Source organism: Apus apus, chromosome Z (assembly GCF_020740795.1).
Source record: "Apus apus isolate bApuApu2 chromosome Z, bApuApu2.pri.cur, whole genome shotgun sequence".
Taxonomy (NCBI): Eukaryota; Metazoa; Chordata; class Aves; order Apodiformes; family Apodidae; genus Apus; species Apus apus.
In genome coordinates this window covers 31,421,508-31,434,996 of record NC_067312.1, presented here as the reverse complement: position 1 = coordinate 31,434,996, position 13,489 = coordinate 31,421,508, and the positions used below count along the sequence as shown (strand labels likewise).

The window sequence follows — 13,489 nt, the reverse complement described above, 5'->3', positions numbered from 1 at the left end:
TGATCTCTGACCTATCAGTCCAAAAATGGCGCTTTTAGGTTCCCTAGTGCATGTTGAGCAATCAAGAAATAATCATACACTAAGTTATGCATGATATTTCTTTCTGTTTGATTGTACTAAAAGGTGTGAACTAGCAACTTGTCATTTGGCTATTGATTATCCTTTATTGTATCCTGTTTTTCTCTTCTGATATTAGAAAATATTCCTGATATTCTTGTCTTAGTTCTCTGCTGCTCTCTTCAAAGTTTAGGGGTATCTTCCTACCATGAAGGCTACATTTTTAAACTAGAAGAAAACAGAGAACATAAAAACCCCATCCACTATACTGTATTAAAATTGAAAGCAAATCTTGACACAGACCTCCTGCACCTATGTGCATACATATATTATATATATATACGAGCATGATTTTTTAGGAAAAATACCACCAGATTGTGTTCTGTATTGTAAATATATTCTTTCTCACCACATCTGAGATACTCCAAATACTCTAGAAATAAAAGACAAAAGCTGTCTCCTTTATCTAAAAATCTTATTTACAGCTTTGCCCACTGCTGCTTATTTTCAGCATGTTACACATGCTCTAGTGCCCTCTGATAAAGCTGATCCTGCTTCATCATCTCCAAGTCCCTTGCAGATTTTCATGTACTTTGTGATTAATTACTAATTTCTTTGGAGTTTTTATCTTTTCAGTTTAAAAAATATCGATATATAGATACATAGATACATATAAAAGGAGCCAGTACAACAAGTTGTTCCCTGAGAATTAGTAAAAACAAAGCCAAATTTTCTTTGTATTTACATGCTGCATCATCTGATTCCACCACTATTTTCCCATCAGCTAGTTTGCGTCTGTGATAGGGCATGCAGTGTGACTGGCTTGGTGCAACGAATAGGCTGGGAAGCAGGTATGGACCAGCCTGCTCATTTTCTTCATTTACCAAACATCTTCTTCCTAAGAAGAAAAATGAGAACAGAGACCTGGAGGATATGAGACCTGAACTCTTCTCCAAAATGGATTTAAAATGTGCTGGCACATACAGTTATTTGGAATGCCAACAGGATTACACAAGTGTGTAATGCCTCACCTCTTTAAGACATTAGGGAAAAAAATAATGAATGTGGCAAAAACTGTTGTTAAAAATGACACTTCAAATCACTTTCTTCTCCCTACCTCTGTCTCTAACTACCTAAGTTTCATCACTTAAAAAGATTTACATGAATCACAAATGTTGACAAGATAAAGACAAGTACTGAGAATGTCTGCTGAGGTACTAAATCAGCATTTAAAAGATATGTACTCAAACTGTGTTATCTGAATACATTTTTTCATATAGATGACATGTGTATACTTGTCTAGAAGTGTTTTACTATCTTTCATATTAGGAGCTTACAGTGTCTGTAGCTTATAAATAAGAATTTTTAATAACAGTGCAGCAACTGAGGAATGTTTCTCACAATAATTTTGTAAGCCAATGCCCAACATATGCATTAATGCAATTTTTTGACAAGTCATCTGTTAAGATTTCTGCCGACAGCTTGTCATATGTTCAACATAACTAACTCTGATATGTGGCTATTGTAATGTATGCAACAACAAAACCAAAAACCCAAACAGGAAAAAAAAAAAAAAAAAAAAAAAAAGGAGAAAGGGAGAGGCGACTACACCATAACCTATCTGGTCCCCTCCTGCTCCCCCACCCCTTCCTGATCTTGCTGTGCAAAAATCTAATGTCCACTGGCTCCAGTTATTAATGGAATGTCCTATTGTGCTAAAGAGCTTACTGGGAGGTTTTTTACCAGGGACACAAGCAACAATCCAAGGCAGAACAGTTGAGAGGAAAATAACACTACACACTATCAACAGAGAACTACTTAACATATGAAGTCAATGACACTGATACATCAAGGAGCATGGCTGGTCCTTTTCTTGAAAAGCTATGATAGAAGCCTTTCAGAATATGGTTGCAGATAGGTGTTCAGATGAATAGAAGGCAAGTCAAGTAATTTCTCTTCCTCCTTCACTATATCCTTGAGTTTTAAACCTACTTTCCCATCCTGTGCTTAACATCAGAGTTGCACTGCCACTCCACAGCCTCAACGAGGACACTGAAAGCAGCTACATGAGTAGAAAGAACAGGATTTAAATAGTTAACTTTGAATGATAAGAGAGAAAGCTGTTTTTATAAAAAATCTGAGGAAATTCATGATACTTAATTCCAAATGATAAAAAAGACCCTTCTTCCTTCCACCTTAAAAAAAAAAATAATAAAAAAATAGAAGATTCATATCTTCCAAAACTAATTTAATTACAATCTCAGAGACTGTGCAGTGTTTTACTGGAAACATTTCTGAGTTAATAAAATGTGTAAATGTTTTTTCCAATTCAGTGCTGTAGTAGCCTTACAGTAATGTACTGCTGCAATCTTGGCAAAATTAGACCACCAGTGTAAATGCCGTGTTTGAATTTTATTTATTTTAGAAAAACAAACAAACAAAAACACTTTAATGAGTAGTTTGCAACACTTAAATTATGCTTCTTGATGTATTATCTCCTCTTATTAGGGAAGGAATGTTGAAGGTGTACTACCAAACCACATATATACATTTATGTATGTTTAGGTGTACACTACTATCTCAAGTAAAATGTATGCTACTGATAAAAAGTGATGATATTCACTAGAGCAACAGTAAGCATACTGGTTTTTAATGCTGCTTCCTGAATTTCAGTTAATTTCTTTTATTTTCTTTTTTTCTTTAGCAGCACTACAAAAATATGCACTAGATCTGATTGTAATACTACTATAAAAAGAAATGCATTTATTCCTAATATGTACTGTCACATTGACTGAACAGAAGGAAGAGCTACACAACCTACTTATGACTCTAACACAATGAAAAGCTTAATGTAGTCCCAAAACTCACATCCACATTGTGATACCATATGAAAAATACAAAATGCATGGGTTTATTGCTCAATTCATCAGTGTCATGCAAGGACCACAACATGAAGAGCACTAAAACAACTAAGTATTCTGATGAAAAGTGCTGGGACATAACATTAAAACCTCAAATACCTATTTAGTATTGCCAAAACAGCCCTGCAGTCATCTGAGTTAAGGGGGAATAGGTGAGGATTTAATTATGGCTTTAACAAGATTTATCACAATAAAGCTATAATAGTGTTTTGCACAGCTTTTGATTTTTGTTGTTTCATTTTAAAGCCACAGTTGCTTGTTGAAAAGTTAGTCTTTTATTGAATACTTCTTTTTGACAAGACAAAAAGTAGTAGACCATGCTACATTTCACATATTTACTTTTTCATACAAAGTAAATATTTTACAAAGTCATTCAGTATTTTTTGAAAGATACTATTTAGAAAGTACTAGAGGTCCTAAAAGTGCAAGCTTACTTGGGTGACCATTTTTCATGGTGTGGGTCAAAAGAAGACAGCAATTTAAAAGAGTTCAGCCTTCCATGTTAGCAGTATTACCTTACAAGGGACGATAGATAAAATATGATATGATAGAAAATACTCCAATCCATTTTCACTGCAGAAGAGTAGCAATGATCTGCAATTAACTTAACATGGACCACCATGACTGGTTTCAGAATCAGAGGCTACACAACTTGATCATATTGCAGCAAGTCAGTGCTAAACTCATTATTAAGAAGCACCAGTTTGGTCAATACTACACTCACAGCTTCATACATTCAGAAGCCAGTAAGTCAACTTCTGTGGCATTGGTCTTAGTGAGCTCCTGTCACAATAATGACATACTAGTGTTATGTTAATACAGAATCAACAGTGTCCTAACGCTTTGTGCCCATTTTATACAGAAGGAACTGTGGCACGGAGAGCATATGCTCTAGACTTCTGAACACAGTTAGCAGCCAACAGGGAGATTTTCCAAAGCACTTTTCCCCTAAATCCTATTGTTTCTTTGCAGAGTAAGACAGGCTGGGGCAAGGAAAGCAAGGACCTTTTCTAAGCCCCACAGCGTGCCACCGATTGCTCCAAGCAATATGTGGTGTCACTCAAGGTGAAAGCTGACCATTCTTCAGGACAACACAATGAGGGTCTTGCTATATACAAGCATGACCGAGTATGTAAATACCGCTGTCTAACACCCTTCCGAAACTGGCAGATCTGGTAAACCCCGGTGACGAAACCAGTTGGGTGCAAGCCCGGACAAGAAGTTAAGCGTTTAAACTCCACTGAATTTCACTTGACCAGGGACGTTCCGGGGGTAGGACCACGGCAGGGGAGAACCACGGGCGGCCCGGCCCCAGCCCCTCTCCTGCGCCCTCCCCCTCGCCCACAAGGCTGGGGCGGCCTCAGCGGGCCCGAGGGCCCCCCCGGGCCGGCGTGGAGTGACGTCACTCTCCCTTCCCCCACCCTGGCCGCGCGAGGCTGTGCTTGCGCGGGGATCCACGCGCGGGCACTGCCCGGCTCGCCCCCCCCCCCACGCTGCTCGCCGCACACCCCTCCCCCGAGGTCGACCAGAAGCTTTCCCAAACACTTGGGGCCATACAGATCCTGTGATCCACGCCGCGTAAGAGGATTAAAAGGAAAAAAAAAAACCACACAAAACAACAACACACACAAAACAACAACACACACAAATCAGCCACCACCAACAACCAAACATAAACACGAACAACCCAACAAACCCAAACCGCACAATCGCAAACCCACGAAACGAGAGAGCGTCGTCTCCATCAGTGTACCGACGCCGTCCCCTTTCCTCTCCGTAGGAGCAAGGCCGGGTGGGTTGCTCGTATTTTGGCTGTGGAGGACCGTTTCTGGGCATTTTTCCCGTGTCTCTTCCCTCCCCGTTCCACAGCCCCCACCCCCCCCCCCCCCCCACCCCGTGCCCTGTTCCCTCGCTTTTGTCTGCACTGGACTTTTTCTAGAGTGGGGGCGGGCGACAGAGTGGGGGGAAGCCCCGGTGGGCGACTTCGCTGCTATTTGTAAAGAAAGAATTGGCTAAAAGAGACGAAGGAAGAAAAGGAGGGAAAGAAAAAAAAAAAGCAAAAAAAAGCGAAGGGGGAAGGAAGAAGGAGAGAAAGAGGAAGAAGGAGGAGGGGAAACGAAGCAGCAGCTCGGGAACAGAGAGCGCGCCCGGGAGCAGCAGCTGCAGTCGCCGCCGCCACAGGCAGGAGAAGAAAAAGAAGAAGAAAAGAAGAGCAGACCGGAACAGAGCAGAGCGGAGAGGTGGCGCTGGCAGGAGGAGGCAGGCGGGGACCTGGCTCTTCTGGATGCTGGATTTTCGGACTCTCGTGGACTCTCTCTCGCTCCCCGGCGCCGGACTGTGAAAGACACGCACCAGCGTCAGGCAGCAGAGGCGGGGGGCTCCGCTCGTAGCTGCTGCTGGTGCTGCTGCGGGGCTTGGATTAAATTGGGCGCCGCGGCGACTAGCGGGACCAGCGAGAGGAGGTGGCGGCGGCGGCGGGAAGCGGCGGCGGGGGCTGCTGCTGGGACCAGGGGAGCCAGCATGACCAGGTAACTGCCCTGCTGCCGACCCATTTTTTTTCTCGCCGCCGCTCGGTCTTTGCCGCCTCTTTCGGCGCTCTAAAAAATGTGTGTGTGTATCTGCGCGGGTGTGCGTGCGTGCGTGTGTGTGTGTGCAGCCCGGCACACATGTGCCTCATACACAACTCTCCCCCTGGATGCCCCGGGGCTTCCCCCCGGCCGTTGCCAGCTCGCTGCCCGCTCCTCTCCGCCGGGGCTCAGCCTGGCGGCGAGGCCTGCTTGGGGAACGAGGGGAGCTGCGGTGCGGGAACGGGGGATGGGGCAGGGTGAGGGCGAGTGATGGATCGGAGTCGACGTTTCCACTGAATGCCACAGTACACGGGCGGGGAGTGTGGGGGGGTTGCAGTAATTACACGTTGGCTGTTTGCTATAGCGAGCGAATTATTAATATTAATTACATTGTTTATTCTATCGGGTGGGCAGAAGAAGGGGGAGCATCAGGGGTGAGAGGAGAGGCGCCTGCCTCTTGGAGAGGGGGTGCAGGGGCTAGCGGCCGGTAGGGACCCCCCGGCGCCGGTCCGAGGAGGGCTTCCTCCTCCTTCTTACCCTCCTCCTTCTTTTCCTCCTCCTCCTCCTCCTCCTCCTCCTCCTCCTCTCTCTCAGTAGAGCGGGGAGGCACGGAGATGCGAAGCTTTTCACAGGTTAGGCTTTTAATTTTTTCGTTTACTTTCTCGAAACCACTTGAAAGGAAGCACATAGTGCTGGAAACTCAGTTTTCCGAGCGCTTAGAAAGGGACTCTTAAATTTGTTCAGCAAACTTAGCAGCTCCCTGTGCGCCGTCTGCCCGTGCTAACAGGCACTCCGGATTGCTGCAGCCGGGCTCCCTCAGGCTGGCCAATTAAACAGTTGGTTTCTTCCACCGAAATCCGTATTTTGCCTGTTTTCTGGCCCTTCTTTCCTTGACAGAACTATATTATTTCAGTTTTAAGCGATTACCACTAAGGCTTGCATGTATGGCTTTTGAATGTCTGCTCCTCCGTGTTCCTTCTCCAGGCTGCTGTCATGCGTATTTTATTCTCTTGCCTGGCCTTTGTAGTTACTGCCTCGTGGAAGGAAGGCAGCTTCTTTACCATGCTTACCATGTCCATTTTCTCAGCTTTGACGTATGCGTAAGAGGCATTTTATTTATGCAGAATAGTGTTCTTTCATTTGTCTCCTGAGATGGCATTGTGTTGGAAATGAGTCTGTAGATGCTGTTTTTCTTTGAAGTTTCCTTTTTACAGACATGAATGTTTTTGGTGAAGCTTGTATTCTCTTAAACTTAGGATTGATGTGGGAAGTTATGATTGATTGTCTTCTCAGCCTTTCAGAGAGCGCTTCCAGCATAGCTTTTGTTCAGGCACAAGCAACTTCTGTAATATCAGGACATGTATTGGGAATTTTGATGCAGAGATGGAAAAATGTGTATATACTGTATTTTTCCTTCCTCTGGTGTCTTCTAGTGGTTTATAATGTAGTAACGGTCAGTGCTTTCTCTTCTTGCTATAATAGTGTGTAGTAAATGACATCATTTTCTCCTGGGCTGGGAGTACACAAAGCTCCTACAATTCTTATTATTGAATGGAGCAACTCTGAAGAAAATAAAATAAAGATTCTTCTCTCTCCTAAATACAATCATATAAACTTGTATCTTTCTTTAGATGGCGGGTTTTTTTGATAGGTTGTTTTAATTCCATCTCATGAGGTGTTCTATTACTGCTTTTTTTTCTATATCAAATTGAGAAACTGGTCAGTTCAACAAATTCATCTGTCAAATTTTGCCTAGTAAAAATTGCTAAAAGCTGTAAAGGTACTGACATGAGATTTTTAAGGCACTGAGTGTTTCATAGAAAGGAAGTATAATTTAATGAGAGACTTTTTTACAGGAGTAGCTTTCCAATTTTAGTTTTGTCACTTGTGGTACTATGGTGGAGTAAATATTTAAGTTTCTATCAATGCGGAAATGATCCATAGCTTTTCTGTATTCACTTAAAGCACTGAAAAAACACTGAAAGCTTTGCCTAAGTAGAAGACTTCTACTTTAAGGCAGCTCTAAGAAATTAATTATGGTTTCTGTGTGCTATGACAAGTGTACGGAATGGTGTGTGGAAAAGTATCTCGGTATTTCTAGATTTCCGGAGTGGGTCTTAGGATGTGCTTCTAGACCCATCAGTCATGCTACTTTTCAAATTAGTGTTAAAGAGTAACATGAATTAAGCGTTCTGCTGTGACAGTTATGTAACTCATACACCAGCACTATCAGCGAACTCAATGTGTGATGGTAAATCAGTACTTAGTCTTGGGAGAAGGTTTGCCAAAACAGACTTGGAGGTGTGCAGAAGATCAGAGTAGCTAGGGATTTAAGTCTCATCAGTGATTCACCTTCCATTTTTCATATTGCCTTTTCGTTCCTACGCGTGAATAATGCAGGCACCAAAACCGCACAAGCTGAAGAATAGGAATCCCTTTTCATCTGCTGCTGTGTGTACTGAGCCGCTAGGGGCCTGTATAAACTGCTGTCATACAGCAAATACCAGTACATGGCATACGCTCACCTTTTCACCAGACATTTTTTACACAGGTGCCTAATGTTAAAAGCAAAGTTGACTGATATTTATTCCTCACTAATAAATGAGTCTGCAGTTGCTTAGAACATGCACACAAATTGTATATTATTTTGGGTATTTTTACCCCACTTCATTTATTTTCCCCAATCCTCTGTGGTGTCCAACACAGTGTTTTCCTCCCTGGACTCCTGACTGCTATGGCAGTTGGGATTGAACGTTGACTTGGGAGGTGCAGATTTTGGGCAAAGTCGGGTTTGAGTGTCTCTCCCCATTTCATATTTTCTGTAAGCTGAGAGAATCAGATTTGTTGCCTGTGTTTCTTTTTTAGATTAGTAATGGTACTGTTCCATGCAAGTGTAGAGTTAAAAAATAAACTAAACAGGATTACTTCCAAGATAGGAACAGGCATAGATTGATGGTGTATTTAAACTAGCTTTGCAAGTGTTATATAAGTTTGAGAGTGTGGCAGCTCCAAGGCTTTGGCTGGAGCGTAGTCAGCATTTATGGGACCTGGGCTGAAGATGCACTATACATTTTTGAGTGTCAGTTTCAGAAATTTAAAATCTACCAGCCATAGCATTAAGCAATGAGGTCAAGTATACTCACGCTGTTCCATTGTTGATTTTCAGTTTTTCAAACTGACAAAGCAGATAATTTGTAAAAGAGCACAGCTGAAGTATTTGCATATTGGATTTCCTTCAAAATGAACTTCCGTTACTAAGCTCTTTGAAAATTGTAATTTAAAAGGATTTTCAAGCTGAATCACAGTAAGGTCATACAATCAAAATGCAGTTTCCTCATGGTATGTTAATTTTTTAATAAGATGTGTTTAAAACAGTGGATTTTTATATAGCGTGTGGTGTTGGGCCGATTGCAGCAAGAGGCTTTTTGTCATATTGCAGACAACAGTTGTGCAAATATTGACTAAGTTTAATTTTTTTAAATGTACGAGTGTGCATTTAGGTAAAGTTATGATGAAATGTAATGAAATCCACTTTAAAGGTCTTCTCAAATGATAGTCATCTATTAAAAATGTTAAGTCTTACTGAGTGTCAGTAAACCAAGGCAGTCTCTCCAAAATGCCGGGGGTAGGCACTTCATTTGCACTTCAGCTATCAACAGGAGTAATATCGTACAGGTCCACAAATTATCGTATTTCATTTTTGTATATGAGCGTGGAAGTTTTTAACCTTCTGTTCTTTAACAAGTTGAGAAAAAGTATCGATGGTTGCTAGTTTAAGTTCAGTGTCAGAGTCACTATTGTACCAGGATCTTGCTTACATTGTAGCTCTGTTTTAAAGCAGTTGGTATAGCACAGTCAACATACAATATTTTTATGGAAACTTGCACTTGCAAATACTGTGTGATATTTTTATTTGCTTAATCCTTGTTTTCTTTGGAAGAAGCCTTAAATGAAGCTAATTAATGAATGTATGCTGGCATCTTGGCAACCTAAAGCAAGAATCCGTGTTTAGAAATGCTCCTTTGGATACTGGCAGTGATTTACCAAATAGGAGTAAAGAACTGTTACTTTTTCTTGGTGATCTACTAACATGAAAGCTGAAATGCATCTGGAGAAATCTGATGATGTAGAAGATCGCGTGAGAGTCCTTTGCCTGTAAATTCCTTTTCAACAAGCTTCACTTCATCTGATGTTTAAGCTGCCATGCGTTGAAAGAACCATATGTCTACTATTACACAATTTCAACTTATATTTTGTAAGCTCAGATAGGTTTTGGTTGGCAATTCATAATATTTATTGTAACACTGCATGTTCGTGTCTTCCTATAGGAAGTGGATAGCTAAAATGCAGGGAAAATAGACAAAAAAGAATATGAATGGTTTGTCTGAAAAAAAGTGTGTTAAATTGGATAAATTGTTACATAAATACTGAAAAAAATGCTTTAAAAATACTATTGTTATTCCAATTGTTATTTCAATTAATTCATAAAAGTGACAATTCACGCTAAACACTGTTAGCTTTTTTTTTAACTACATCAGCAGGTGTGCATAGTCTGTGTGTGAGTAAGGTGTGCATACGATAAAAAGACAGCTTTAAGTGTCTTTCTTGTACATGCCATGGCAGCCTTCTTCATAAGTTTGGTAGCACAGTAGCAAAAAAAAACCAAAAAACGTGCAGAAAACATCTTCCTTCTCAGACAACTGAAAATTATGGAATTTTAAGCAGTTTTATTATACTGGAGGATGTGGCCTAATATACTATCATGCCTTGCGCTGTCATTCTTAGTTAAGCATAGTGGAGATATTTGGGTTTTTCAGTATCTTCCTATTATTGGAGTCACTCCACTGGTATACAGATTAATTTGTTGTTTGCAGACAATCAAAATGGATGTCTTGGTTACTACCAGCTGAACTTCTCACATATTGTTGTAGTCAGATAACGTGTACTTTTTCCTCAAGCAGTATAGCAAATGTGGTATATAGTGTAACACCGGGAAGTGCATTGCTCTTTCTTTTACAGTTTTTAGTGTTCTGGAAATACGTATCTGTAGGTCAGAGGCCAGCAGGTGGTGTGTAAAATCAGTCTTTTTAGATAGCAAAATCAGCTGACTCTCATGAAGAATATAGCTACTGTCAACTTGCCTGAAAAAAAAAATATGTGGCTTAGGTCCTAAATTTGAAAATATGTATGCATTTCATTTGCAAATTTGGCCAATCACATTTTTATTTCAGTGTCTCACCTTGTCTTATTCACTAGCTTTATGCAAAATATCTGCCTTTTTATTACATCTTTAACTCACTAAGAGGAAGTTTGAATACATTATCGTAACTGGCTTTCTGACCTTAAGAAAATAGTTGTTTGCTAAGTTCCAACTTAGTAATTACTTCACAATGATGATTGAATTAAAAAAATTCTTAACTGCATTTTTTAACTCCTTGGAGGCTGTATTCTTTTATAAACCTGTCCCAAAGGAAGATGAAATTAACGTATGAGGAATGAAGAGACTGCCATTTGTCCCTTCCCTTCCCTTCCTTGCCCTGCCCTGCCCTTCCTTGCTCTGCCCTGCCCCGCCCCTCCTCGCCCCTCCTTGCCTCGCCTCTCTTTTTTTTTTTTTTTTTTTTTTTGCCTTGGTTGAACTGAAGCACTTAGTTAATGTTAAGGAACAATGCTTTTTACTTTATTTTTCATATAAAAGGAAGATAAAATGTATCTTACTAAAGTTCACAAAAATATATAGGTATATTATGTACTCTGTACTTTAATTCATCTCCTTTACACCACAAAAAGAAGGGATTTGTCAGACAGATGTGTCACAATTTCTAGCATAGAGACATGATTAATTTATCTGTGTTCACCTGTGTAATTAAACTTCTGTGAATCACACTTTTATTTTGTTTATACTTTTCTTAAAAGGAGGGTCTTTCTCTCTCTATGGAATTCACTGTAGGCAGGGAGATCTTTTTTTAAAGGCAGTTTGTAAACATAGGACCAGAGATTTCCTACCTAGATTTTCACTGCTGTGAACATCAGGTGTGTCACTTCTTTACCTCTTTTGCTACATTTTATTAAAAGCCTCTTCACATGCATACTGTTTTACTACTTGTAGGAATTTGACTATTTTTATACAGCAAACAGCTATATTTTGCATATATGAAACAGCACTTTTTTTTTTTTTTTAAAAAAAAAAACATTCTCTAGTTATGAGATAAGAATTTTGTCTTCCTACGTGTAGATGAAAGTTCTTGCTTTGGTGTGAAGTATATGCAATAAAACACTGATCAGAAAGTAGGACAGGAAGTTTTATTTATTTATTTATGTTTGTTTGGGATGACAGTGTATCTTAGAAAGCTGCTTAACTGCTCCCCAGTGCAGCTGTCCTTCCCTGAAAGATTAGGTTTCAGGAGCAATGATGGATGTTGAATGCCTGTAGCCAGTTGTGGGGTTTGCTCTAAGGTCAGTGGTACTGATGGAAGATAGGAATTTACACTCTTATGTCTCTATGCCAGCGTAACTAGTAGCATTTTTGAAGAAAAAAAACAAGTTGGTATGATCAGTGCTGAGCTTGTATTGCAGCATAGTTAGAAAGCTATTCATACTAGTGAGAAAGAGTGGAGTAGATTTGTGAAGAATAATGACAAACTTAGTAATGAGGATGCCCTTTTGTTTCACGGAATAAAAAAAGTTAAAAAACCTCTAAACTTAAATAAAAAGTAAATAAAAAGAAAAGACATCTGTGTGGCTTTGTTTAGAACTTCCTACATGCTATTATAAAGTATGTTAACAAATTTGGAATTTAGGGGGTTGACTTGTTATTTTGATTGTTTCAGATGTGCTGAAAGTGTTTAACATCTTACTGAGCATGAACATACTTTCCTTTTTGCATGAAAATAGAATGTTGGGTGTTTTAATGGAGTAAAAAAAGTTAGTGGTTTTCATCAAGCTTAACCAAAGCATGAGTTGTTATATCAGTGAAGGGTAGATAATCGTCATGTACAAAGCGTAAACTGCATTTAGTGTTTCCGTGTTTAATTTAGGTATATGGATAGCTCTGATGTGTGCTTTCAGAAGTGTTTGTAAAGATCAGACTTTTGGACCTTCTGCACTATTTACCTTCCCTGAGCTGTTGAAGTTTGTTCCTGAAGTATGATCATGTGATTAGCTTTTAAAAAGTGCATCTTTAGGTAGAGAAAGGTGCACAACAAACATGCTGGTTTATTGTTAAGCTGGCAAACCTTTTTTGAGTTGTTTGTATTAATCTGTACAGGTATGGGTGGATTATTCTGTCAAGCCTCAGAGGACCTGTCCTTGTAGACACAAAGTCCTCAGTGGTCGGTGCAAAATATTTCCTTTGACAGCAGCCTTGTTTGGATCAGTTCCATACTGCCTTTGTTTATTTGTGTAAATGACAGCAGTTTTTACCTCGGGTAATCCTCGCAGTGGTTAAATTCAAATACAGAGAAGAAAGCTTAATAAAACGTCTGATTAATTGATTGATAGTATCTTATAAATTAGGGAGTAAGAAGCATTTCGGCAAAGAGAAATATGTAGCCAGCACAAATCACTTTGGAACAGTTTTGCATCAGGGAAATGGCATTTTGCCAAATGCCTATGTATTCTACTTACTGGCAGTATGCCATCAACATTATTTGGAGAATTGTCTTTGCTTAAGTAATAAATATTCACTATTTACCAATTCATTTTACTATAAATAACAGATGGATTCTGTGATTAGTTTCTTTTTTAAGATTTTTAACCTACTTAACAAAGAATGGATTTTTGCAAATTATGAGTAAGTGCATCGATGACAAATACTTGATTAACAGAATTTTTCAGAAAGGTAAATTGTTTTGCCTACCTCATTTGATAATTTGATATTTTTTGATACTATATTTGCTCGACATGAAAAGCCTTGAGTTTTTCTATTGTACCTGTCAAGTGAAAGAA

At 39.8% G+C, this 13,489-nt stretch overlaps 1 protein-coding gene across 33 annotated transcripts in view; it reads left to right on the top strand.

Annotated features, from left to right (window-relative positions):
- The first annotated feature begins 5,044 nt into the window (after positions 1-5,044).
- PTPRD (protein tyrosine phosphatase receptor type D) overlaps positions 5,045-13,489 on the top strand; it is a 397,759-nt gene continuing 389,314 nt past the window's right edge. For 32 of the 33 annotated variants that reach the window (XM_051642281.1, XM_051642270.1, XM_051642269.1 and 29 more), the window contains exon 1: positions 5,045-5,506. The gene's annotated coding sequence lies outside the window, so the exon portion shown is untranslated. Of the gene's footprint in view, positions 5,507-6,152; positions 6,178-13,489 lie in introns of those variants that run through there. The other variant, XM_051642248.1, reaches the window with a different exon arrangement.